This window comes from Schistocerca gregaria, chromosome 1 (genome assembly GCF_023897955.1).
Source record: "Schistocerca gregaria isolate iqSchGreg1 chromosome 1, iqSchGreg1.2, whole genome shotgun sequence".
Classification (NCBI taxonomy): domain Eukaryota; kingdom Metazoa; phylum Arthropoda; class Insecta; order Orthoptera; family Acrididae; genus Schistocerca; species Schistocerca gregaria.
The window spans coordinates 287178401-287205455 of NC_064920.1; positions in this window are offsets into that span (position 1 = coordinate 287178401).

Genomic DNA, 27055 nt, shown 5'->3' on the forward strand with positions numbered 1-27055 from the left:
GCATATAGTATCACCTTTACGCATGTACCTGGACGCCATAAATGAAGCAATATTAGAAGAGCGTGCTAAATTAGACAGAGGGCTACTACATAGTGGCTGCCTATGCACATGCATATTTGTATATTTGGCATAAATTTAGTGTCGTGCACTACTAATCTCCAATAAAAACTGTCACCTGAATATGACTTTTTATCACTTTTATAAAATGTTCAGGGTAGCCTCAGCTTTGCATTATGTTCCACAGCGCGTATTTATTATGTATATATAAGGGGTTTTTCGTGATCTGAAATTGAAATATGTGCCTCCAGATTATACTCTCGTCTCTTTTCAATTAGTTACTGCATTACCGTTATTTTGTCAATATATAATGGTACTTTTCCAAAAATCGGCACACCAACCCTCGTCATTAACCCGCTAGGCGGATTTGATTCAGGACAGGTGAACCTCACCATGTCGAAGGCTGCGCCTTAACACTCATGGTTATTCAGACGAATCTATCACGTACTTACAATGAAGCGCCAAAGAAACTGGTATAGGTATGAGTATTCAAATACAGAGATATGTAAAAAGGCAGAATTCGGCACTATATTCCGCAGCCTCTACAGAAGACAACAAGTGTCTGGTACAGATGGTTACTGCTGCTACAAAGGCAGGTATCAAGCTTTGTTTGAACGCGGTGTTACAGACGGGCACGAGCGATGGGACACAGCATCTCAGAGGTAGGGATGAAGTTGGGACTTTCCCATACGACTATTACACCAATGTACCTTGAACATCAGGAATCCGGTAAAACATCGAATCTGCGAAATCGCTACGGCCGGAAAAAGATCATGCACGAACGGGACCAACGACGATTAAAGAGAATCGTTCAACGTGACAGAAGTGCAACCCATAGCAAATTGCTGCCCATTTCAATGCTGCTTCATCAACTATCCAAAAAGCATGAGTGGACATGGGCTTCCGGAGCCGAAGACCCACTCGTGTACCCTCGATGACTCTACCGTACAAAGCTTTACACCTCGCTTGGGACCGTCAACGCCAACATTGGACTGTTGATAACTAGAAACATGTTGGTTGGTCGGACGAGTCTCGTTTCCAATTGTATGGAGCGGATGGACGTGTACGGGCACGGAGACAGCCTCATAAATCCATGGATTCTGCGTGTCAGTAGGGGACTGTTTAAGCTGGTGGATGTTCTGTAATTGTGTCGGACGTGTGAATATGGAGTGGTGTGGGACCTCCGAAACATCTAGATATATACGCACGCATCCTGTCTGATCACCTGCATTTACGTATGTCCAGTGTGTATTCCGACAGACTTGGGCAATTCCTGCAAGACAATGCGACAGGCACACGTTCCAGAACTGCTACAGAGTGGTCCAGGAACACCCTTTTGAGTTTAAACACTTCCGCTGGTCACCAAACTCCCTAGACATGAACATTATTGAGCATATCTGGAATACATTGCAACGTGCTGTTCAGAAGAGATCTCCTCCACTCCTTCGTAATCGTACGGATTTGTTGACAGCCCTGCAATATTAATGGTGTCAATTCCCTCCAGCACTACTTCAGACATTAGTCGAGTCCATGGAACGTCGTGTTGCGACACTTCTGCTTGCTCGCATAGGCCCTACACGATATTAGGCAGGTGTACCTGTTTCTTTGGCTCTTTAGTGTCTACAACTTACTGGTAATATATTTTCGGAATAATGCCTGAGTTGTTGTGTTGCAGAAGGTAGACTAAAGACTTCTTCATGTTAACTGCCCGTAATAGTTTGTTTCTTCTATCTAGTAACGAGGTTTACTACGGCAATCACCAAGAAACGATATGATTATGTCACTACCTCTATGTACTGTTACATGTACCAGTCCTCCGAGCTTTCTGGTCATTATGGTATAGTCAATAATTGGTGAATTTATGAATATCCTCCTTCCTAAAGAAATCGTTTGTAATTTTATTCGTTATACGTTGCAAAGTGACGTAATTCATGTCCACTGTTAGTTACTGCGTGCTCTCCAATTTTTTTCTGGTGTTCGAGTTATTAGCAAAATTCATATATATGCTTTGAATTTTCTATACTCAGTTAAGATTTCTCATTCTGACTGTTGCTTTCGATGGCGTTCATGGAAGACTTGGTTTCTTCGCTCCTTTCGGAATCAGGGGAATCTGCACCTATGCTTTTGAGGTAGCCTCTCCTTGCTTTTAACCTTACTGTTGGTATTCTTTCTTTTAACAAGGTAGAGCTGTGAATCTTCTTCTTCCATTTGTTTCACTTAATTTGCTACGTCACGCTACGCTCTCGTTGTTCGATTAACTCTACTGTAAACTATTACATAATCCTCCACGTGCTTCGTTCCTTTTAGTTTATTTAACTGTTTGCTGTCATATCAATGTTATTTTTGTCTCAGTTATCGTAAATACCAAGTTCCTAATTTTGTCCTGTATGAGATTCCATGCCGTTTGTCCTTGTTAAGCATTAGTTGTTTCCATTGATTTCGTCCAGCGTTTTCTTCTGATGATAGTGTGTTCCAATATTTCTTATCATCTACAAAGAAGAAGCGGAAGCGAATTCTTCTTCACAATATTAATCAACAAGCTGTTGTCAAATAGATCAAAGAGGCATTACACATACTAATTGCCTTTTTCAATAACACAGCAATTATGAAGAAGATTTCAAGTACAATGGAACAAATTCATACCGTTTTCAAGACGAATTTAATCGAAAATTGCATGTTAAAAGCAAATACAGAGGCTTCGCATGCATTACAAGTTCCTAAAACGTAAACTAAAAGTGAATGAAGATAAACTGGCAGTCTTCCTTCTAATGTGAGCAAGATCCTCATGACGCTGCCAGGCGGCACAATGTGCAGACCACACAGCATCCATGAAGCATGAGACCATGCAACCGACAGTAGCCAGGGGTGTGTTACGACAGCAGACAGCAGACACAGTCAGCGCTTCGCATGCAACATACTAGTGGGGTCCACTTGATTAAAATCTGATCGATTCTGTCTCCATAAATTTCAATATATCGTGGTTTCAATATTTCGATGGATTTTGTCAGCTGACAAAGAGAGCCATTTATTCCATTACTCATTAGTCATTTAGAACTGTGAAACAATATGTCTTACAGAAACAGAACGTGTTCAGGGAATTTAATATATTCACAAAATATACAAAAATAAAACAAAACATATAATTTATTGGTGGTAACGTACTGCAATATCAGTTGCGGATTTTTACGTTAATATTTACTGGGAGATAGGTGTAGTGGCTATCACAGACAGGAACACTACTTTGCAATCAATTTAACAGATGACTGTACAGCAGTCAACAGAATTAAGACAGAAATTGTAAATAAATCAACAGCAACTAAAGTACCAGTCCTGTACCTTTAATGATGATCTGAATGATTTTTATTCTCTGTACAACAAAGGAAGTAGAGGCAACAACATATTTAGGAAAAGACAAGGTACAAGAATCCAATGATCGTTTAGACATTAAGGAAGAAAGATCTGGCTGGATTATTGAAATTTAAGGAAAACGAAGATGGAAGGATTGGGCCCTAAATTCAGCTTCATCTACAATCTCTTTCACCATTTCCAGTTTATATATATAATGAAACACATATTTATTGTTCCAGTCCAACGAATGAAGTATTTGTTTCCATTCCGACCAATCTGTTTGTTTATTCATTGCCACCGATCGGTGAGTGGCCATCCGTCATTGGTTATTTTACTGCCTAGGTAGTATTCCTTATCTTCATTGACTTCGTGACCTTCAATCCTGATGTTAGGTATCTCGCTGTTCTCATTTCTGCTACTTCTCAGTACCTTCGTCTTTCTCCGATTTACTCTCAAACCATACTGTGTACTCATTAGACTGTTCATTCCGTTCAGCAGATCATTTAATTCTTCTTCAATTTCACTCAGGATAGCAATGTCATCAGCGAATCGTATCACTGATATCCTTTCACGTTCTATTTTAATTCCACTCCTGAACCTTTCTTTTATTTCCATCATTGATTCCTCGATATACAAATTGAAGAGTAGGGGCGAAAGGCTACAGCCTTGTCTTACTTCCTTCTTAATACGGGCGCTTCGTTCTTGATCGTCCACCCTTATTATTCACTCTTGGTTGTTGTACATATTGTATATGACCCGTCCCTCCCTATAGCTTACCCCTACTTTTTTTCAGAATCTTGAACAGCTTGCACCATTTTATATTGTCGAACGCTTTTTCCAGGTCGACAAATCCTATGAACGTGTCTTGATTTTTCTTTAGCCTTGGTTCCTTTATTAGCCGTAACGTCAGAATTGCCTCTCTCGTGACTTTACTTTTCCTAGAGCCGAACTGATCGTCACCTAGCGCATTCTCAATTTTTTCTCATTCTTCTGTATATTATTCTTGTAAGCAGCTTCGATGCATGAGCTGTTAAGCTGATTGTGCGATAATTCTCGCACTTGTCAGCTCTTGCCGTCTTCGGAATTGTGTGGATGATGCTTTTCCGAAAGTCAGATTGTATGTCGCCAGACTCATATATTCTACACACCAAAGTGAATAGTCGTTTTGTTGACACTTTCCCCAATGATTTTAGAAATTCTGATGGAATGTTATCTATTCTTTCTGCCTTATTTGACCGTAACTCCTCCGAAGCTCTTTTAAATTCCGATTCTAATACTGGATCCCCTGTCTCTTCTAAACCGAATCCTGTTTCTTCTTCTGTCCCATGAGACCAATCTTCACCCTCATACAGTCTTTCAATGTATTCTTTCCACCTGTCTGCTCTCTCCTCTGCATTTAATAGTGGAATTCCCGTTGCACTCTTAATGTTACCACCGTTGCTTTTAATGTCACCAAAGGTTGTTTTGACTTTCCTGTATGCTGAGTCTGTCCTTCCGACAATTAAATCTTTTTCGATGTCTTCACATTTTTCCTGCAGCCATTTCGTCTTAGCTCCCCTGCACTTCCTATTTATTTCATTCCTCAACGACTTGTATTTCTGTATTCCAGATTTTCCCGGAACATGTTTGAACTTCCTCCTTTCATCAATCAACTGAAGTATTTCTTCTGTTACCTATGGTTTCTTCGCAGCTATTTTTTTTGTACCTATGTTTTCCTTCCCAACTTCTATGATGGTCCTTTTTAGAGACGTCCATTCCTCTTCAACTGTGTTGCCTACTGCACTATTCCTGACTGCCGTAACTATAGCGTTAGAGAACATCAAACGTATCTCGTCATTCCTTAGAACTTTCGTATCCCACTTCTTAGCCTATTGATTCTTCCTGACTAATGTCTTGAACTTCAGCCTACTCTTCATCACTACTATATTGTGATCTGAGTCTATATCTGCTCCTGGGTACGCCTTACAATCCAGTATCTGATTTCGGAATCTCTGTCTGACCATGATGTAATCTAATTGAAATGCTCCCGTATCTCCCGGCCTTTTCCAAGTATACCTACTCCTATTGTGATTCTTGAACAGGGTATTCGCTATTACTAGCTAAAACTTGTTACAGAACTCAATTAGTCTTTCTCCTCTTTCATTCCTTGTCCCAAGTCCATATTCTCCTGTAACTTTTTCTTCTACTCCTTCTCCTACAACTGCATTCCAGTCGCCCATAACTATTAGATTTTCGTCCCCCTTTACATACTGCATTACCCTTTCAATATCCTCATACACTTTCTCTATATGTTCATCTTCAGCTTGCGACGTCGGCACGTATACCTGAACTACCGTTGTCGGTGTTGGTCTGCTGTCGATTCTGATTAGAACATCCCGGTCACTAAACTGTTGACAGTAACAGACCCTCTGCTCTACCTTCCTATTCATAACGAATCCTGCACCTGTTATACCATTTTCTGCTGCTGTTGATATTACCCGATACTCATCTGACGAGAAATCCTTGTCTTCCTTCCACTTCACTTCACTGACCCCTACTATATCTAGATTGAGCCTTTGCATTTCCCTTTTCAGATTTTCTAGTTTCCCTACCACGTTCAAGCTTCTGACATTCCACGCCCCGACTCGTAGGACATTATCCTTTCGTTGATTATTCCATCTTTTTCTCATGGTAACCTCCCCCTTGACAGTCCCCTCGCGGAGATCGGAATGGGGGACTATTCCGGAATCTTTTGCCAATGGAGAGATCATCATGACACTTCTTCAACTACAGGCCACATGTCCTGTGGATACACGTTACGTGTCTTTAATGCAGTGGTTCCCATTGCCTTCTGCATCCTCATGCCGTTGATCTTTGCTGATTCTTCCGCCTTTAGGGGCAATTTCTCACCCCTAGGACAAGAGAGTGCCCTGAACCTCTATCGGCTCCTCCCCCCTCTTTGACAAGGCCGTTGGCAGAATGAGGCTGACTTCTTATGCCGGAAGTCTTCGGCCGCCAATGCTGATTATTTATCAAAATTTAGGCAGTGGAGGGGATCGAACCCGGGACCGAAGACGTTTTGATTATGAATCAAAGACGCTACCCCCACCCCTTTTTTTAAAAAAAATCTCATTTTGTTCGTTGCTTCTGCTCGGGGCGGCTGTCGTAAGACATCCTTTGAAGTTCGTTGTTGATCGATTAACTCCGTTTTTTTTTTTGTTTTTTTTATTACAGAGGGCTGCTAATCCTCTGACCGAACATGCTGAGCTACCGTGCCGGCTGTCCCTAGACCACGGGTGTACACAAGTTTTAATCTATTGTCCTAGATATACAAAGAGGTATGGTTTAATGCTATTAACTAATATTACATATGTTTTAGCATATTTATGGTGGATATACACGTAGACTCGATGTAACGATAATATTTCAATTTATTTTAAGTTCAAGCGCCATTATGAATACCTATCAATTGTATGGCCTTTTATCACTACATGTGTACTCCTTTATTATGCAGGGGCTGAAGATGGCAATGCTGAGTTGCCAAAACTGGTATCATTTGAGGTATAAAATAAAATAAACCGATACATAAGGCTTTTGGCAAAGTTTTTTTTGAATTAAGAAATCTTCCAAAATGTCATTGCTATGACAAGGTCATCTGCATATCCCTGGCAAAAGCATTTGTCTGGAATTTAGTTCCTGAATGAGTTCGTTCATCACTAGATTCCACTATAAAAGGGACTAAACTCCTCCTTCTGGACAACTCTAATGTTGTTGATTACCATCTTTTCTTTCATTATGGCTCAAGTGCACCTACATATAGTAGTCCCTATGTTATGCACTGCTGCTCCCCTAACCATAAAATCGAAGGTTGTGCTAGTAAAAGACACCGCGATGTCCAGGAAGATGCAGAGGTATATTTCCTGAAAGTGAAGTGATTTTTCCACATTCCCAGCAAGCTGTTTGAGAGCTGTCTCACATGAAATTCCATATCTCACATAAACACATGTTCTGAAGTTTCTTAGATTTCTAGAATAAATCAGTTTACCTGCAGAGCCATCAAGGTCCAATACACCATCTTTATGTAAGTAGGGTTATTGTATCAGGGCCACGTTCATTTCCTGTCTCCCCAGACGGCGGCTCAGACCAGCAGTGGCCCCTTAACTGTGCTGCAGATTAATCTGCTGCACATCAAATCACTGTCTTGCTGCCAACATTGCCCTTGAGGTCTTTGATTACAGTGACGCTGACCTCCGAGAACCCTGAAGAATATTTCAGGTCTTGCTCTCACATCACCTTCAGGAACTGCTCTCTAACCTCCACCACCAGGGTTTGTCTTTCCGGTACAGCCTTCTGGTTGATTACTCGCCAATCCTCTGTCGAGACGTTTGGGTTCTGGACCCCTATTTCCTCGAACAGAGTCTTTGGATAGACATCATTAATGATCTTTAGTACCCATATTGATACCTTTGCGGTCTTAAGGAGCTCAGCTGCTGTCTTGACCAGCAATTTCCCATCTTACTGCATGGATGTCATGGGCACGTTTTCCTTGAGCCATTGCATCATATGCACCCCTCGCAGACAAAAATGAGTGCACCGCGATCTAGATGGACCCTCCTGAAATTAGGTTGTGGACCAGCGTCTCCCCACCCCCAATTTGTATGATCTCCTCCTGCTGTGGGATGATGTTTACCAGTTGAGAGACTTCGAGGATAACTGCCATCCTAGAAGCGGACACTGAGTAGTATAACTGTTTACCTAATCCTTGCCTCCACTTTTTCTGGGCTCGCGTGTCCTGAGAGGAGGTACTTTTAGATTCCTCCCTTATCCTCTTCTTACCTATCCTTGACGTTTTGAGGGTCTGCGTATCCCCTTCAACCTGAGACAGTTTTTTCTTGGTGTCTTGGGCTCAAGCCCTTTTAATTCCTTCCACTTTTGTTTGGAAAACTGTTCTTATCCTTCCTTTTGTTTCTGTTTCCTGAGAAGCTTTCCCCCTCTAAGCCCCAGACAAGGCTTTAATGTTGATCTTGTCCAACTTCTCAGTTAAATTTCCCACTTCTTTCTCAGTTCTCTACCCTGATTCAGTAGCAGAAGTGTATTCCATCCGTCCTGACTCCAATGTTTGTGTGTCTGAGGTCTCAGTTTGTCCCTCAGTTTGCTTTAAATTATTTTCTTCAGTCGTGTTCATCTTGGTCGCACGAGATTTGAGGATCTACACAGTTCCCACCAAGGAAACCTTGCAGAGTGTAAGGCTACTCATTCAGGGAGGTCTGACCGAATTACAATGTCATCGGCGAACCTTAAAGTTTTTATTTCTTCTCCATGGATTTTAATTCCTACTCCGAATTTTTCTTTTGTTTTTTTTTTACTGTTTGCTGAATATACAGATTGAACAACATTGGGGATAGGGTACAACCCTGTCTCACTCCCTTCCCATCCACTGCTTCCCTTTCACGTCCCTCGACTCATAACTGCCATCTCGTATCTGTACAAATTGTAAATAGCCTTTCGGTCCCTGTATTTTACCCTAGCCACCTTCAGACTCTGAAAGAGAATATTCCAATCAACATTGTCAAATGCTTTCTCTAAGTCACAAATTCTAGAAATGTAGGTTAGCCTTTCTGTGATCTATTCTCTAAGATAAGTCGTAGGGTCAGTATTGCCTCACGTGTTCCAACATTTCTACGGAAGCCAATCTGATCTTCCCCGAGGTCATCTTCTACCAGTATTTCCATTCGTCTGTAAAGAATTCGTGTTACTATTTTGTAGCTGTGGCTTATTAAACTGATAGTTCGGTAATTTTCACATCTGTCAGCATCTGCTTTCTTTGGGATTGGAATTATTATATTCTTCTTGAAGTCTGAGGGTATTGTCTCATACATCTTGCTCACTAGGTGGTAGAGTTTTGTCAGGACTGGCTCTGCCAAGGCCGTCAGTAGTTCCAATGGAATGTTGTCTACTCCAGGGGGCCTTATTTCGACTCAGGTCTTCAGTGCTCTGTCAAACTCTTCTCGCAGTATCGTATCTCCCATTTCATCTTCATCTACATACTCTTCCATTTCCATAATACGAGTATTGTCCTCAAGTACATCGCCCTTGTATAGACCCTCTATATAATCCTTCCACCTTTCTGCTTTCCCTTCTTTGCTTAGAACTGGGTTTCCATCTGAGCTCTTGATGTTCATACAAGTGGTTCTCTTATCTCCAAAGGTCTCTTTAATTTTCCTGTAGGCAGTATCTATCTTATCCCTAGTGAGATAAGCCTGTACATCCTTACATTTGTCCTCTATCCAACCTAGCGTAGTCATTTTGCACTTCCTGTCGATCTCATTTTTGAGATGTTTGTATTCCTTTTTGCCTGCTTCATTTACTGCATTTCTTATTTTCTCATTTCATCAATTAAATTCAATATATCTTCTGTTACCCAAGGATTTCTACTAGCCCTCGTCCTCTTACCTGCTTGATGCTCTGCTGCTTTCACTATTTCATCTCTTAAAGCTACCCATTCTTCTTCTACTGTATTTCTTTCCCCCATTCTTGTCAATCGTTCCCTAATACTCTCCTTGAAACTCTCTACAGCCTCTGGTTCTTTCAATTTATCCAGGTCCCATCTCCTTCAATTCCCATCTTTGTGCAGTTTCTTCAAGTTTTAATCTACAGTTCATAACCAATAGATTGTGGAGGGGAGTCTTAGATTCCTCCCTTACCCTTATCTTACCAGTCCATGCGTTGTGAGGGTCTACGTATCCCCTTCAATCTGAGACAGTTTTTTCTTGGTGTCTTGGGCTCACTTCCACTTTTGTTTGGAAAGCCATTCTTTTGTTTCTGTTCCTTAAGAAGTTTCCCCCTCTGGGCCCCAGACAAGACTTTAATTTTGATCTGGTGCAACGTCTAACTTACAGTTCCCACTTCTTGCTCAGGTATAGACCATTATTCAGTAGCGGGAGTGCATTCCATCAGTCCTGACGCCAATTTTTGTGTGTCTGAGGTCCCAGTTTGCCCCACAGTTTGTTTTAAATTATTTTCGTCAGTCGTATCCATCTTGATGCCACGAATTTGGGGTTATACGCGGTCCACACCACGGAACCCCCTGTGGTGTAAGGCTACTTACTCAGGGAGGTCGCCCAGTATCCCTGAAGCTCTGTTTGCGACACATCTTCCCATATACCAAGCACCCCTCAGCACGGATCGCATCAAACCTTGGGTTGGGAAAGGGTATTGGGTAAGGACTACGAGTGGATAAGGAAGTCAGGACGCATGACGTTGGGGGGAAACTCTTAGTGTGATCCAACAGCTAAGGCCTTTCAGACAGTAGATCCTCTACCTTCGGTATAGCTTCAGCTTCAGAGACGCAAGCCTCTCCACATTCTGCATGCACGGAAAGAGCTTCGCCGAGGTGGTGTCCCACGGAGAGGTGTTTTGACTAACTGAAAGGATCGTTAATAACGTCGATGATAAGAAACCAAACGAATCGAACCTAACGATCTTAAGAGTTCACACGGAATTGATATCGACAGAAATCTATTTTGTTAAATTTCTTTGCAATGCTAACGACACAATAAACGTACAAATATTGAGTTTTCAAATGATTATCTTCAGTACGTATTACTAATAATAGACTTTTAGAATCCACGCTCGAGTTACACCTAACCAGTGTAATGTTAACCTTAGAAAAAGGTCTACGTAAATTTTTGCACACTTATAAAATTGTAAAACCCTCTGCATTGTCTTTATTTTGACGCTATTCATATTTTACAGCGAGTGAATCATTTACTACAACCTTCGTCACAATTAACTCTCGGAGTTTGATATCGATTAACTTTTAAAAGTGATAGACTCGAGCTTATTTTTAATCAAAGATGTACAAGTAACCTATAAATAATGGATCAGGGACTTTCAACGGCAGGAGTATAGGTGAAAGGCAAAATAATATGAACAGTGGTGTTAATGGAATGGTTGAGTTTGACGGTCAAAGACGCAGGTAAGGCACGTGTCGCACTGGACTGTGCGTGTTCAGTACGGTCTAAGAGCCAGTGCAGGTTGTTTACGAGTAGTGCACACTTTGTATTTGCATTCAGAGGCCGAGGTCGGCATGCAATGAAAGACAGAGGTCCAAAGAGGGCAGAATGCCGGGGCCCGATTAGCTGGAGTATCAATATCCAAAGCATCCAACTTATTGAATGTTTCAAGAGCCACTGTTTCAACAATCACGACAGCCTACATAAAACATGGAAAGACGTCATCGTATAAATGTAGTAGTGGGTGCCAATCAGAACTAATTGGCAGGGATCGTCGTATGCTAACAGAAATTCTGTCAAAACAACACAATAGTACGGCGCCTAAAGTGACTGCAGAGCTCAATAGCCATCTTCAATACCTCATATCTATCGACACTGTCCACCAAGAACTCCATAAAGCGAATATTCATGGACGAGCTGCTACACAGGAAGGATTAGTGACCAAAAACAATGGAAAGAAGCGTAAAACATGGTGTTAGGAGCATAAATCCTGGACGCCTCATTAGTGGAAACACTTCATATGGCCCGACTAGACAACAATTTCATTATCAAAATGTCCACGGGTGTACTGCCGGTCTATAGTGTCCAACGGGCACAATATTTCGGCTATCAAACATGTCGCCATCATCAGGTGAACTGACGAACTGATGTTTTCAACATTGGGCCGAGTTTACGTCTGGAGAACGCCAAAAGAAGTCTGGAATCCTGCTTGCTTCATTCCAACCGTTAGGCATGGAGGTGGAAGTGTGTAGGTGTGGGTAGCCATATCATGGTACTCTGCTGGTTCCATCATTACTCTCTAAGGCCGTGTTACACCCAACGATTATGTGAACGTTTTAGGTGATCATGTGTACTCCATGATATAAATGTTGTTCCCCAACAATGATGCCATATGTCGAAACGATAATGCACCCATTCACACAGGCAGGACGGTACACATGTGGTATGAGGAACGTGCAACTGAACTGCAGCGTCTTCCCTTGCCAGCACATCTTCGAAATTGAGCATTATCGGACCTTTGTGGGCGGTATTGGAGCTGATTTCCGCCCCCTCATCACTACAGAAGTTAGAAGAGGTTCTGATCGAAGAGCATAGATTTCCACTGGAGATTGTGCAATCATTAGATGCCAGTGTTCCAAGAAGAATCGCAGCTGTATCACGGGCAAATGTGTGTCCAACCTCTTACTAATGAACCATTCGCAATTAAATATAGGTGTTCACATTATTTTGCCCATCCCCTGTAACTGTCTCTACTATCAACCCTTCAGTGCAGATAGTGTTTCTTGCAGCCATTAATCAGTTAAATACGATACACATTTTTTGCATCTGTTTCATCAAAGGGAGGACGAAAAGAAAATTGTTTTCCTACGAGAAAATTTGCCTACGTTCCGCAGCTGCTACCCTGTTCAGATGGCTCTTTGCGCCGTTAACTTAATTATTAAAGTGATACTTCGCAGAAGTAATTTGATGCCCGAAATTCTATGTTTCAGACCGCCAGGAACAAAGTCAATCTCGCCAGGAGGAAACTTCTTTCCTCCCTTCCAAGTTTCTTTCGCCGTGATTTAATAAAAAAAGAGAAAAGAGCGGAAGAGCGGAAGAGCCGCCACAGGGCAGCGCACGTGCCCAAGAGAAGGGCCGGCGGAGTTCCATCAGGCTCGGCCGGATATGAGGTGCGCCTCATTAACGAGGAGCAGAATTACGGTCGCCGGATTCGCGCCACGTGGCCGGCAACGGCAGGAGCCCGACCGCGATCTGAAGTCACGTCGGTTCCATACAGCATGCACCTGGAGAGAGTAAATACTGGAATGTTTTGAAACTCCAGGATGGCGATAAGACGCAGTGCAAAACTGAATATTTAGTTTAAATGTGAGTAATGGGTCCACAAATTACCTACCCTATCTTTTTTCTTTCTTCTCTCTCTGCGACAGCAACTTAATCTGTAACGTCAAAGTTTCTTTAACTGACATCCACAGCTCAACAGCTTCATGTTGAGCAAAAATACCGTTGCAGCTGCCCCCTTACTTTATTTAAGAAGCACATCCAGTTTCATAACGTTTGTTGCATCATCGGAAGCAATCAATTTAAACACAGTACTGGTGTACACTCGATAAAAACTTTTCTCTCGATTCATAGAATTTTACTCAATTGTTATGAAAATTTGGAAATTTGTGTTAAGTTCCTATTGGACCAAACTGCGGTCATCAGTCCTTTAAACTAACTTACGCTGAGGACAACACAAAATCCATGCCAGAGGGAGGACTCGAACCTCGGACGAAGGGAGCCGCCCGAACCGTAGCAAGGCGCCTAAGACGGCATGGCTACCCCGCACGGGTTACTCAATTGTAGAATTGCTATATCAGCCCACGATAAACTAGAGTAGAAGGGGGCAAATATTGGAACCATATTCAAGTGTATCCGACGCGTGAAGTACTGGGCAGCGCCGTGGTTGAACCGCCAACTAACACGGAAACACATGTTGAGCCACTGGACAGGTGGCGCATGGCAAGTCGACATCTCAATTCAGCTGCCAGTAACCGGATCCCGACGGTTCGTGGTGACATTCTGCCTGTAAGCTCCTCCCGGATGTCAGTCCTTGTAGCCCGTCCATTCGTCACGGATACCGCCACAAACAGAAGCGAAACTCCTCACCGAAACCCACAAAAATTTGACACACTTTGACTGAAAAGGAAATCAGTGTTATACCATGACGAAGAAGACTGATATTTAACAAACTGCGTTAGGATGTTCGTCACATAACGGAAACTGAATATTTAAACTTCCATGACAGTTGTAACTGATGACCAGAATCAGCTGCACTATCACTTGGGTCACCCTCAGGCGTCAATATATACTCCAAAATTAATGCTCTGGCTGCGAATTTCCTAAAGTCAGATGTACTAGGTACACATTGATCAGACATAGCATTATAGCCACCGATCTACAATCGATATTAAGCCGTCCAGGCGATAGTAGCGTCACCTTGTGAGGAATGATTCCTGGTCATACACATGCACAGTGCATGTAGCACCTGTGAGCATGCTGTCCGTGTGTTCACCAGTTTGTTCACTGAGTTTAGCCGAGGGCAGATTGTGAAGACCCAGAGGCTCGGCACGAGCATTATGGAAACTGCGTCACATCTCGAGGAGTGTTGCGTTTACTGTCGTCAATACGTGATAAAACCAAGGTAAATTCACGTCCAGGTGTCATGGGTTTGGGCGTCCAGCTCTCGTTACAGATATCGGATGTCGTAGTCTGGGCAGGCTAGTAAAACAGGACAGGCGGTGAACATTGGGGAATCTATCGTACCTTAAGGCTGAGGAGAGTACATGTGTGTCTGAACATGCAGTGCACCGAACGCTCTTAACGTTGGGCCTCCGTAGCTGACGGCACACGCATGTAAGAATGTTAACACCACGACATCGGCACTGAAGTGGCACGTGACCACCGGCTCTAGACGTTCTCGCAGTGGCAGAGCGTTCAGTGGTACGAAGGATGCCGATAACTTCATCATCTTGCCGATGCGGGAGTTCGAATCCGTCGTCTTCTGGGAGGACACCTCCTTGGCGCCTGTACTGCGGGACGGAGACAAGGCGGCGGTGGCTCTATTATACTCTGGGGAACATTCACGTGGGCTTAAATAAATCCAGTGGGGCTCATGCAAGCTACCATGTCGGCCAAATAGTATAGCACATTGGTTGCAGACACCAGTTCATGACGATCATGTTTCTCAACGGCAGTAGTATTTTTCAGAAAGTTAATGCGCCATGTCATAAAGCCAAGAGTGTGATAGAGTGGCTCGAGGAGCACAGTGACGAGTTCAAATAAATGTGCTGGCCCTCGAACTCGTTACATGTGAACCTAATCGAACACATCTGGGGGCCGGCCGGAGTGGCAGAGCGGTTCTAGGAGCTACAACCTGGAACTGCGCGACCCCTGCGGTCGCAGGTTCGAATCCTGCCTCGGGCATGGATGTGTATGATGTCCTTAGGTTAGTTAGGTTTAAGTAGTCCTAAGTTCTAGGGGACTGATGATCTCAGAAGTTAAGTCCCATAGTGCTCAGAGCCATTTGAACCACTTTTGAACACATCGGGGATATGATTCAACGTGGCGTCAGACCACATCGTCTCCTCCCGGAATTTAAGGTAATTGCGTGACCTGTGTGTGCAAAGATGGCGTTTGTCCCCTCCAGCGACCCATCAGGGGCTCATGGACTCCATGCCGAGTCGCCGTTGTTATCCGTGCCAGAGGTCATCATGTTGTTATGGCTGATCAGTGTAGAACTACTACCTAATAGTGGCATAAGAAAATTTGGGACAGACTGGGATTCGAAACCAGATTTCCCATTTATCACGAGTGGTAACCTCAACGATTTCTGCCTTCATTGCACGCTCACCTGACCGACACTAACTTCCATGTTATGCCATACTGTCTACATCCTTACATCGTAGTCCATCAATTTTATCACATACTATCTCATAATGGTCGCAGTTTTATGGATTACGAAAGAAGGAAATGAAAAATTTGGTCAATTCAAGAAGTGTGCATGGATAGCCGCCATCGTTCAGGAAACCGCTCGCAATGAATGGTAAACCTGGGTTCGAATCCAAGTCTAGCAGAAATTGTCGTACATCGTTATTGCACACTAGATCTGAACTTAATACAGCCGCTGCTATGGGATTTTGAGTCAAGGTATTAATTTAGATTCCCTACAGCGATGGATCTTCAACAGTCCCTGTTCTGTTCGACAGCACGGTCGAATACACTCGTCGTGGCGTGGAAGCCAACAAAATCGGAACCTATTCTTCCGGGATTTCTTCCCATGCCTAAAATACATCTTGTGTTAGTTCAGGAAGATTGCTGGCTAGAAGTTGATATGAAGCTATACACCTTTCCATTGAATAACAGAAATGGCCTTTTTTTTTTTAAGTCATCAAACATCTGGTTTGATGCAGCCCGCCAGGAATTCCTCTCCGGTGCCGAAGTCTTCATCTCAGAGTAGCACTTGCAACTTACGTCCTCAGTTACTTGCTGCAGGCTCCAATCTCCGTCTTTCGATACAGTTTTCGCCCTCTACAGCTCCGTCTAGCACCATAGATCTAATTTCCTGATGTCTTAACAGAGGTCCTATCACTCTATCCCTTCTCTTTGTCAGTGTTTTCCACATACTCCATTCCCCTCCGAATCTGCACAGAATCCCCTCATTCATTACCTTATCATTCCATTAAATTTTCTACGTTTGACTGTCACTCCACATCTCAAATGCTTCAACTCTCTTTTGTTCTGGTTTCCCACAGAACATGTTTGTTTACTATCATACAATGGGTTACTGAAAACGTAAATTCTCAGAAATCAAGCCATATGTATGCTATTGGTGGATTTCTCATCACCAGGAATGCCCTTTCTGCCAGTACTGGTCTGCTTTTGATGTCCTCCTTGCTCCGTCCGCCATTGGTTATTTTGCTGCCTACGTAGCAGAATTACTTCATCTACTTCGTGACCATCAATCCTGATGTTTCCTCGTTGTTATCATTCCTGTTACTTCTCATTACTTTAGTTTTCTTCAATTTACTCTCAGTCCATATTTTGCTCTCATTATATTGTTCATTCCATTCAGTATTTCGTGTAATTCTTCCTCACTTTCACTAAAGGTAGCAATGTCATCAGTGAATCGCATCAATGATATCCTTCCAGCTTGAATTTTAATCCTACTCCTGAAATTTTCTTTTATTTCTAGGACTGCTTCTCCGACGTACAGATTGAACAAACAGTAAGGGTGAAAGACTACATTCCTGGCTTACATCCCTTTTCATCTGAGCACTATGTTCTTGATCGTTCTCTATTAATATCCCTGTCCTCTCTTGTACATATTGTATATTATCCCGCTTCTCCTTAGCTTATCCGTATTATTTTCAGCATTTTCAACATCTTGCACCATTTTACAATGTTGAACGCTTTCTCCACGTCGACAAATCACATGGAAATATTTCTTTCACCTTGCTTCCATTATCACCCGCAACGTCAGAATTGCGTCTCTGGTGCTTTTACCTTTAGTTAAGCCAAACTGATCGTCATCTAACATATCCTCAATTTTTTCTTTGCCTTCCTTCTGTATATCATTCTTCGTAAGCAACTTGAAAGCATGAACTGTTAAGCTGATTATGCGACAATTCTCTCATTTGTCGGCTCTTACAGTCTTCAGAATTGGGTGGATGCTACTTTTCCGAAAGTAAGGCAGTTTGTCGAAAGACTCATGCACTCTACAAAATAACGTAAACAGTCAGTTTGTTGCCACCTCGTGCAATGGTTTTAGAATTTCTGACGGTATGTTTTCTGACCACTCTACCTTTTTTGATCTTAAATCCTCCCAAAATCTCTTAAATTCTGATTGTGATATTGGATCCCCTATATCTTCTCAATCGATTCCCGTTTTTTCTTCTATCACGTCAGACAGCTCTTCCTCGTAGAAACCTTCCATGTACTCTTTCTAACTAAGCGCTTTCTCCCCTACATTCAACAGTAGAATTCCGTTTGCTCTCTTAATTACATCTCCGATGGTTTTATTCCACCGAAGGTAGCTTTGACTTTCCGATATACTAAGTAAGTCCTTCCGACATAATTTCTTTTTCGATTTCTTCACATTTTTCTTGTAGCCATTTCATCTTAGTTTCCCTGTACTTCCTATTTATTCCATTCCTCAGTGAATTTTATTTCTGCATTTATGAGTTCCCAGGAATGTTTTTGGACTTCCTTCTTTCGTCGATCAACTGAAATATTTCTTTTGTTACTCTTGGTTTATTCACGATTACCTTCGTACACCTACGTTTTTTTTTTCCATTGTCTGTGATTTCCCGTTTTAGAGATGTCCATTTCTTTTCAACTGTACTGCCTACTGTGCTATTCCTCATTGCTGTATCTATAGCCTCAGAGAACTTCAAGCGTACCTCGTCATTCCTTAGTACTTATCTATCCCATTTCTTACTGTACAGATTCTTCCAAATTAATCTCTTGAACTTCAGCTTACTGTTCATCAGTACTACATTGCGATCTTAGTATGTGTGTCTCTGGGTATGGCTTACAATTACAACCGAGTATCTCATTTCGGAATCTCTGTCTAACCATGATGTAATTAGCTCAAACCTTCCCCTATCACCCGGCCTTTTTCGATTGCACCTCCTCCTCTTGTGGTTATTAAACGAAGTGTTCACTATTATTATCTTCGAATCTTTCTCCTATCTCATTTCTTGTCACAAGCCCATTTTCTCCGGTAACATTGGCTTCTACTCCTTCCCCTACAGCTGCATGCCAGTCCTCCACGACTATCGGATTTTCATCTCCCTTTACATACTGTATTACCCTTTCAATATTGTTATATCTTTATCTCTTCATCTTCAGCTTGCGACGTCGGTATGTATAACTGAACTATAGTTGTCAGTGTTGGTTTGCTGTTGATTCTGACGAGGAGAACCCTATTACAGAAATGTTAACAATAACACTCTCTCCACCCTCCCTTCCAATTCTTACCGAATGATACGTCCGTTAAACCATTTTCCCGTCAGATCGTCGAAGATAAGCGCTGTCGGGCTGGTCTAGCACATGGATGAGTGATAATCCGGCGTGTCGAGCGCTGTTGCTAAGTGGAGAGCATTGAGCCATTGTGATGCAAACTGAGGAGGTACGTGACTGAGAAGTAACGGCTCCGGTCTCATAAACTGTTATGCGGCCAGGAGAGCGTTGTGCTGACCACATGCCCCTCCATATCAGTTTCCAGTGGCGCCTGCCGTCTGAGGATGACACGGCGGTCGGTCGGTACTGGTACCAATGGGTTTTCATGGCCTCTTCGCATGTGTTAGTGTCTGTCTGTCGTCTTAGTGCTACTATGTCTGTCCTTTGGATCAACTTTAAAGCCAGAGAATGAGAGTCTTAGCACTCCGCCAGTAACAGAACTCAGCTAGTGTTTGCCCGGTTGGGGCAGGGTTCCTGCATCTGAGTGTGAGTGTTAGGCCGCCAGTCAGCTCGAGTTGGTCGGGCAACGAACGGTCATTGGCGGTGGGATTGGTCGGTTGGTCGGTCGCGCACTGAGACACGAGATGACTTGTCCGCCTTGAGCGTCGGCGCATGTGAGGTTCCCACGTGAGTTCAGTGGGGAGCCCAGGGGTAGTGGCTTCGCGGTTCACACGAGAGCAACAGGAGCGAAACCACGATATCGAGCTGGCCGGGGCGAGCTGCGACGCCGTGAGACGGGAGATCGGCATGCCTTCCTGAGTTCGTTGAAGCGGCTGGCAGCAGACGGTTCGGGAGGGCGTTAGGGGTGCTGCGCCAGGTCTTCGCCAGAAATCGCAGTTTATTTGAAATTAAGTGATTGGAGATACGTTGTTTCATTTACTTGTTTTGTAAGGTGTCAGGCAAATCCAACACCTTCTATGAAAACCCTTACATGATAAGCAAATCCAGTAGTATGTCACATAACTCCGAATAAATCGTGACATTAAATTAACCAAAGTAATACGAGTAACGAGTGAGCAAATGGACTACCACAGACTAACACAAGAATGCCTAAATGCATGTCGTACCTTCCCACCGTGAGACCGACGCAGTTCCGAGGGGAGAAACGAGAACAGAAGCCGAGAGCAGAACCGTGTTAAGCTAGAAGGCCATACGATATGGGACGGACTGGACACCCACGTCGCCAGCTAACCACTAGGGCCACACAACCCACACATTTTAGCGTGAGACTGTTTCGCGTCTCTGTTACGTCAAGGACCACCCCCCACCCCATGTTAAAAGCTAGAGCCCTCCAGAAAAACGGTATAGATCTTGCAATAACACAAAAAGGGCCACTACCACCCGCAAGTTTTAGCGTGAGACTTTTTCGCGTGTCTGTTACATTAGGACCATCCCCCAGGACATGTTGAGAGATAGAGCCCTCCAGAAGAACAGTATAGATTTTACGATAACGTAAAAAGGACCACACCAGCTGCAGGTTTTAGCACGAGACTTTTTAGCGTCTCTGTTACGTTGCAAACTTTAAAAACATTGCCCGACCACGAAAAGTATAACGTTTCCCATTGGGTAGACAGAATTTTTGTAGGCAGAGCTTAAGGTTAACACTGAGACCCTGATTTGTCAGATGAAACATAGACGGATAGTTTTTTTTAAACCAACTTCGGTAAATTGTAGTAAGGAGAAGTTAGGGGAGAGTTGCTTCCGAGATGGCGAGGTGAGCGGAGCTGTGCTGCCCGCCGCTGCCCTGACGCTGCCTAAACACCGACAAGGTAATGAACGCACGCGATGCCGCATTTTTGAGCGCATAAGGCTTCACTCAGAACTGCAGAAGTCTCATCTGTTACACCCCCTTTTTTTGCGTAATACTAGTGTCGATCGTTAATTAATACTCATGGTGTTCACATTTGCCACTTGAAGAACAGATCTGAAACGCGATGATTTTTCTTTTATATAGTTATCGAGAAGTCATACCAGCCACTGTAATTTACAAGTTAGATAAGCAATTAAAGATAATTGACGGTCACTGTAGACCATTTTGATAGTTTTCTCTTTTGTGAAACTTAAATTAAACCTAGATTATAGATGTGATATGGCATAGGTCATCCTTCGATCGATTGTAGAACTTGGAAACCCATTCAGGGAATATTCGTTCACATTTTTGTTGAACGTAGTTGGTTTTTACCATCCTGTATTAAAACATTTCTTTTTATCAATAGTGCAATTTATAAACAATGTTTTGTGAGTAGAATAAAATTTCCAATGGTAAACTTAACTGCTTTTTCGGCGTTATTTCACCAGCTAACTAAAAATAGGAAATCCTTGAACCCTTCCCACTTTATTTAGTTAGTATTAAGATTCTTTTACAGGGAGTGCAGTGGAGCTGACGCTGAGATCATTTAGTACTTGGTTACATCATCGCTAGTCTCGAGCAACAGGTTCCCTAAAAAAAAACACGCTCAAAGCGTCGTTGCGCGAAAGTGGTAGGGAGACACGATATAAGTTAAACAGACACCACCATGAATGTTCAGAGTTTTCTTAGTGAGGTCACCAGCCGCTTTGTTTTAGGGTTGTCCCACCATTCTTCTCCGTTTGCCCTCCCGCGGGATGGTAGTTGTTAGTGAATTGGGTGGTCCGTTTTTCCCTTGTGGAATTGGGGAGGTTTAGAGCAATCTGCGGTTCTGGTTGTTTAGTCACCGCCCCCCCCCCCCCTGGGTTAATCTGCTGTATGTTAATAGCTGCCTCTGTAATGTTTGTCGGATTCGGTGTTAACGAATTTATAGAATTAAGATAAAGGCCGAATTCCTGAAGCTTCTCTGCCGGAAGGTTCCTACTGAAAAAAATTTTTAAAAAAATGTTATCCTGCCTCTGAATAATTATAACTTGATATTTAGAGGGTGCTTTATGATTGTAATTTTAAATCTGTTTCTGAAAAGGCTTTCAGGAAAAAAATTCACATTTGTTAAAGGTAATTTTATTTTCCATCAGGTACTTCCTGGCAACTACTTCCACACTCACCTAGTGTGATTAAATGTGTTAATGTTCTTGGTGAATCGCTAGTAAATAATGTAAATTGTTAAGAAAAGATTTTGGAAGTAAAATTCACGGACCATGTATATTTAGCTGACTAGAAATCTTTCTATTCCTTCCATTTCACTTCACTGACCCTTACTATATCTAGATTGAGTTTTGAGTTTCCCTTTTGATGTTTTCTAGCATCCCTGTCATGTTCTAGCTTCTGTCATAACTCATTCCGCCTCGTAGAACTCTATCTTTTCGTTGGTTATTCAATCTTTTCCCCATGGTCACCTTCCCCTAGGCAAACCCCTCCTGGAGATTCGAATTCGTGGATATTCCTGAATCTTTCACAGTGGAGAAATCATCATGATACCTCTTCAGTTACAAGATACGTGTCCTGTGGGTACACGTTACATGTCTTTACTGTAGTAGTTTCCATTGCCTTCTGCACCCTCATGCCGTTGATCATTGCTGATTCTTTCGTCTTTAGGGGCAGTTCCCCACCCCACGGAAAAGAGAGTGCCGTGAAACTCTTCCCGCTTCTCTGCCCTTTTTGACAAACCCGTTTACAGAATGGGGGTGACTTCTATCTTCGCCGCCATTGATGGTTATTAATCAAAACTTGTGCGGTGGCGTGTTTCGAACCTGGGACCGAGGGAGTTTTGGTCAGCAATCAAAGACATTACCCCTAAATCACAGGCGCATTAACAAAAATGCCCCATGGATCCAAACGATGAGAACTAGTGATGTCAGTCAGCGATCTACACATTCGTTCAGGAGGCAGTGAACTACCGTATGTGGTCTTGAATTATCCTGCTGTAATGGGTAGTTGGTGTCCTGGTCATCAAGAGTACACCGCACGACTGCTACGGTCGCAGGTTCGAATCCTGCCTCGGGCATGGATGTGTGTGATGTCCTTAGGTTAGTTAGGTTTAAGTAGTTTTAAGTTCTACGGGACTGATGACCACAGCTGTTAAATCCCATAGTGCTGAGAGCCATTTGAACCATTTCAACCATCAAGGGTACAACAATAGGGTTAACAGTTCCTGCTAGATACTGGCAATGTCTGAGCCTCCTTTCAGAAATTACCAAATCACTCCTTTAGTAATACCCAGTAGCTCCATATACTATGTTTGCAACAGAGGTTTGGGCCTCCAGAATCGTTGTTTCTTGTGACCTTTCACCAGGTCGGCTATAGACACTTTAGCATCGATGAGGACCCTACGTAGGAAGTGAGACTCGTCCTGGAGCACGAGCGAACGCCACTCAGTATTACAGCTGAATCTGGCTCCACGCCATGCAAGCCTCCGTTGACTGTGGGGTCGCTTTATCTGTAAACGACGCATGGACACTCTACATCCTAAACAAACTCCAAGTAATAGGTTCCAGGCAGCCCATGGTGGCTTTCTGCATATAATTTCCTCCTCGATGTCATCCATCCATTCATCAGAGTTAATCGACAAATCACATGCTCTTCACGCAGTGTTAGTCCTTGTGGATGAAACACTGCCTATTCTTCTTATCACACTGCTCTTATGACTTCCCTACCGCTCACTCTACATTCTAAGAAAAATGTCTGTGTGGAGTGTCAAAGTTATGATCTAATGGCCCTCTTGTCAATGACACCGAGAAATGACGATAAGTTGCATATACATCCTGTATTGATGCCTCCCATTTCAAAGTTCCAGTGAAATTAGACACAGGCAATGGTTTTCGTGTAACCAAACGTAATTTCTTCTTTAAAAATGATTTCTCTTCTGTATTCAAAATAAGCTCATATGAGAACGGAAATTTAATCAACGTATACCATACACATGAAAATACTGGATTATAAGTATGTCGGTGCTCAGTACGTTTTTCATTTTATAACAATGTACTCTTTCAACGGTGGCTATCACAGTTAGCTGGCCCCACTTTAGTTTTCTCTAATACGTTCCCTGTTAACTCTCTCTCTCTCTGTAGATTCTAATTCCAAAATTTTCTGTGCGAATTTTCGAAAACCAATTTCAAATATCACTTTTGCTGATTTCACACACTAGTAGAAATTAAAGACAATAGTTGTACAAGATACCAGCTCGGGGTAAATACGAACTGCAAAATTCATATCTCCCAATGTCATGTAATTTAAAAGAGACTTGTGGATCCTTACAGAGATGTGCCCGAGAATTATTGTAAACAAAAGTGAAAACTTTAACCAACGAAGTTATTGGACAAAATCTGGGATCAAAGGTAGGACACAAGGAACAGATTTATTGAAAAGCTACAGCTGACTAATATTCATCTGCATTAATTTCAATCCTATTATTCCATAAGCGTATGCAGCAAATTCATCCACCGAATAAATCATAGAATCGTTAAGTGGAGCCATGTATTTATACAAACAGAATAACTACACTACTGGCCATTAAAATTGCTACAGCAAGAAGAAATGCAGATGATAAACGGGTATTCATTAGACAAATATATTATACTAGAATTGACATTTGATTACATTTTCACGCAATTTGGGTGCATAGATCCTGAGAAATCAGTACCCAGAACAACCACCTCTGGCCGTAATAACAGCCTTGATACGCCTGGGAATTGAGTTAGAGCTTGGATGGCATGTACAGGTACAGTTGCCCATACAGCTTCATCACGATACCACAGTTCATCAAGAGTAGGACTCGCGTATCGTGACGAGCCAGTTTCTCGGCCACCATTGACCGGCCTTTATAATTGGTGAGAGATCTGGAGAATGTGCTGACCAGGGGAGCAGTCGAACATTTTCTGTATCCAGAAAGACCCGTACAGGACCTGCAACATGTGGTCGTGCAATATCCCGCTGGAATGTAGGGTTCCGCAGGGATCGAATGGAGGGTAGCGCCACGGGTCGTAACACATCTGAAATGTAATGTCCACTTTTCAAAGTGTCGTCAATGCGAAGAAGAGGTGACCGTGACGTGTAACCAATGGCACCCCATACCGTCATGCCGGGAGATGCGGCAGTATGGCGATGACGTATACACGCTTCCAATGTGCGTTCACCGCGATGTCGCCAAACACAGATGTGACCATCATGATGCTGTAAACAGAACCGGGATTCATCCAAAAACATGACGTTTTGCCACTCGTGCACCCAGGTTCGTCGTTGAGTACAGCATCGCAGGCGCTCCTGTCTGCGATGCAGCGTCAAGGGTTACCGCAGCCATTGTCGCCGAGCTGATAGTCCATGCTGCTACAAACGTTGTCGAACTGTTCGTGTAGATAGTTGTTGTCTTGCAAACGTCCCCATCTGTTGACTCAGGGATCGAGACGTGGCTGCACGATCCGTTTCTGCCATGTGGATAAGATGCCTGTCATCTTGACTGCTAGTGATACCAGGCCGTTGGGATGCAGCACAGCGTTCCGTATTACCCTCATGAACCCACCGCTTCCATATTCTGCTATCAGTCATTTCATCTCGACCAAGGCGAGCAGCAATGTCGAGTTACGACAAATCGCAATCGCGATAGGCTACGATCCGAGCTTTATCAAAGTCGGAAACGTGATGGTACGCATTTCTTTTCCTTACATGAGGCATCACAATAAGTTTTCACCAGGCAACGCCGGTCAACTGCAGTTTGTGTATGAGAAATCAATTGGAAACTTTCCTCATGTCAGCACGTTGTAGGTGTTGCCAACGGTGCCAACCTTATGACCTTGTGTGAATGCTCTGGAAAGCTAATTATTTGCATATCACAGTATCTTCTTCCTGTCTATTAAATTTCGCGTCTGTAGCATGTCATCTTGTTGGTGTAGCAATTTTAATGGCCAGTAGTGTAAATATCTAGTACTACCAGGAATGGCTGCGTGAAAAATATTGTTTCGAGCTAACAAGGGTGTAGCATCTTACCCATTCATGCCCAAAGAAACAGATCGAGAACATTTCTCCGTATAATATGCCACTGCCCTCCTTTCTGTCTTCGTTCAAACACAAGTACTCAACTAAGTCTAGTAGTGGAAGCTGTTCTTATGAATCTTCGTTGCTTGATTACTTTGAAACACGAGTTTTCTTCATGTTAATTGCTTCCAACGTTCGATGCCAGGGTCCTTTTTCAGCACCACATTATTTGTCAAAACACTAAAAAGTCTTTTGTGTAGAGCAACGTTAAAGATCTTCCGGCTTCTTCTTCGTTAATTTGCCAATGTTAGTTCTCCCAAAGATTCCGATTGCGGGTTCATCTATGCTGTACAGGAGGTCAACCGATGGTATGTCCTCACCTTAGATGGAAATAGAATAGAGTCTGGAACAGGAAAAGTGATTGGATGAAGGTCACAGCTGTTTCATAAAACTGAAATAATTAAAATAACAATCTGAGGAATAATTTGCGTATGATGTAAGATATGAACGTTCCTAACACTGGCCATTTGTTGGTAGGCGGTATCATACAAAATGTACAGTTGGTACAATCGCCACCAACAGAAAATAAATTGGTTCGAACTTAGATCGTTTTTCCACTAGTGGAAGTGACATAAAAATAATGACGAGCGATTATTGAAATTATTTTAAATTCGTCTGTGCGGTTACAAGAACGTGTTTATTTTTTAGTGTCAAACGCGTTTCGTTTCAATTATATAACACATAACTTGCCAGTATTGAAAACCGTTTACAGTTTGGCCTGATTTGTAGGCCTAGACACAATTCACAACCAAAGAATGTTATACCTCGTTGAATCGGGTGTACTGCCGGAGGTTTGCGTTTATATAACACAACATTTCAACGTCGTACATCGGCGTCTCCATCAGGTGCTTCATGTGACTGAACGACGGGCTTGCTTACTTCGTCTCATCTCGAAGCTGCAGCTTCGTTAGGTTGAAGGTTAGCAGCTATAGCTGCTTTCCCATCTTCTTCCTCAGATTGATTTTCAGTTCGTTGCGTTTTGGTTTATATCTTCTGGTTTGACAATCTTCCTTTTCCTTCCTCTTGCTGCCTGAGCAGCGTTGCTACTCTCGGTCATCTCGTTGTCTCTCGCCAGTGAATCTGGTTTCCCAGCTTCCTGATGAGAGGATTCGTAGATCTTCTCGTGTCGGCATAGAAGATTGTCGCCGACTGCTTGAAGCGGTTCTTCAGCATCGGCGCGCCCGTTAGCCGAGGTAGTTCGGTCGATCTGAAATTA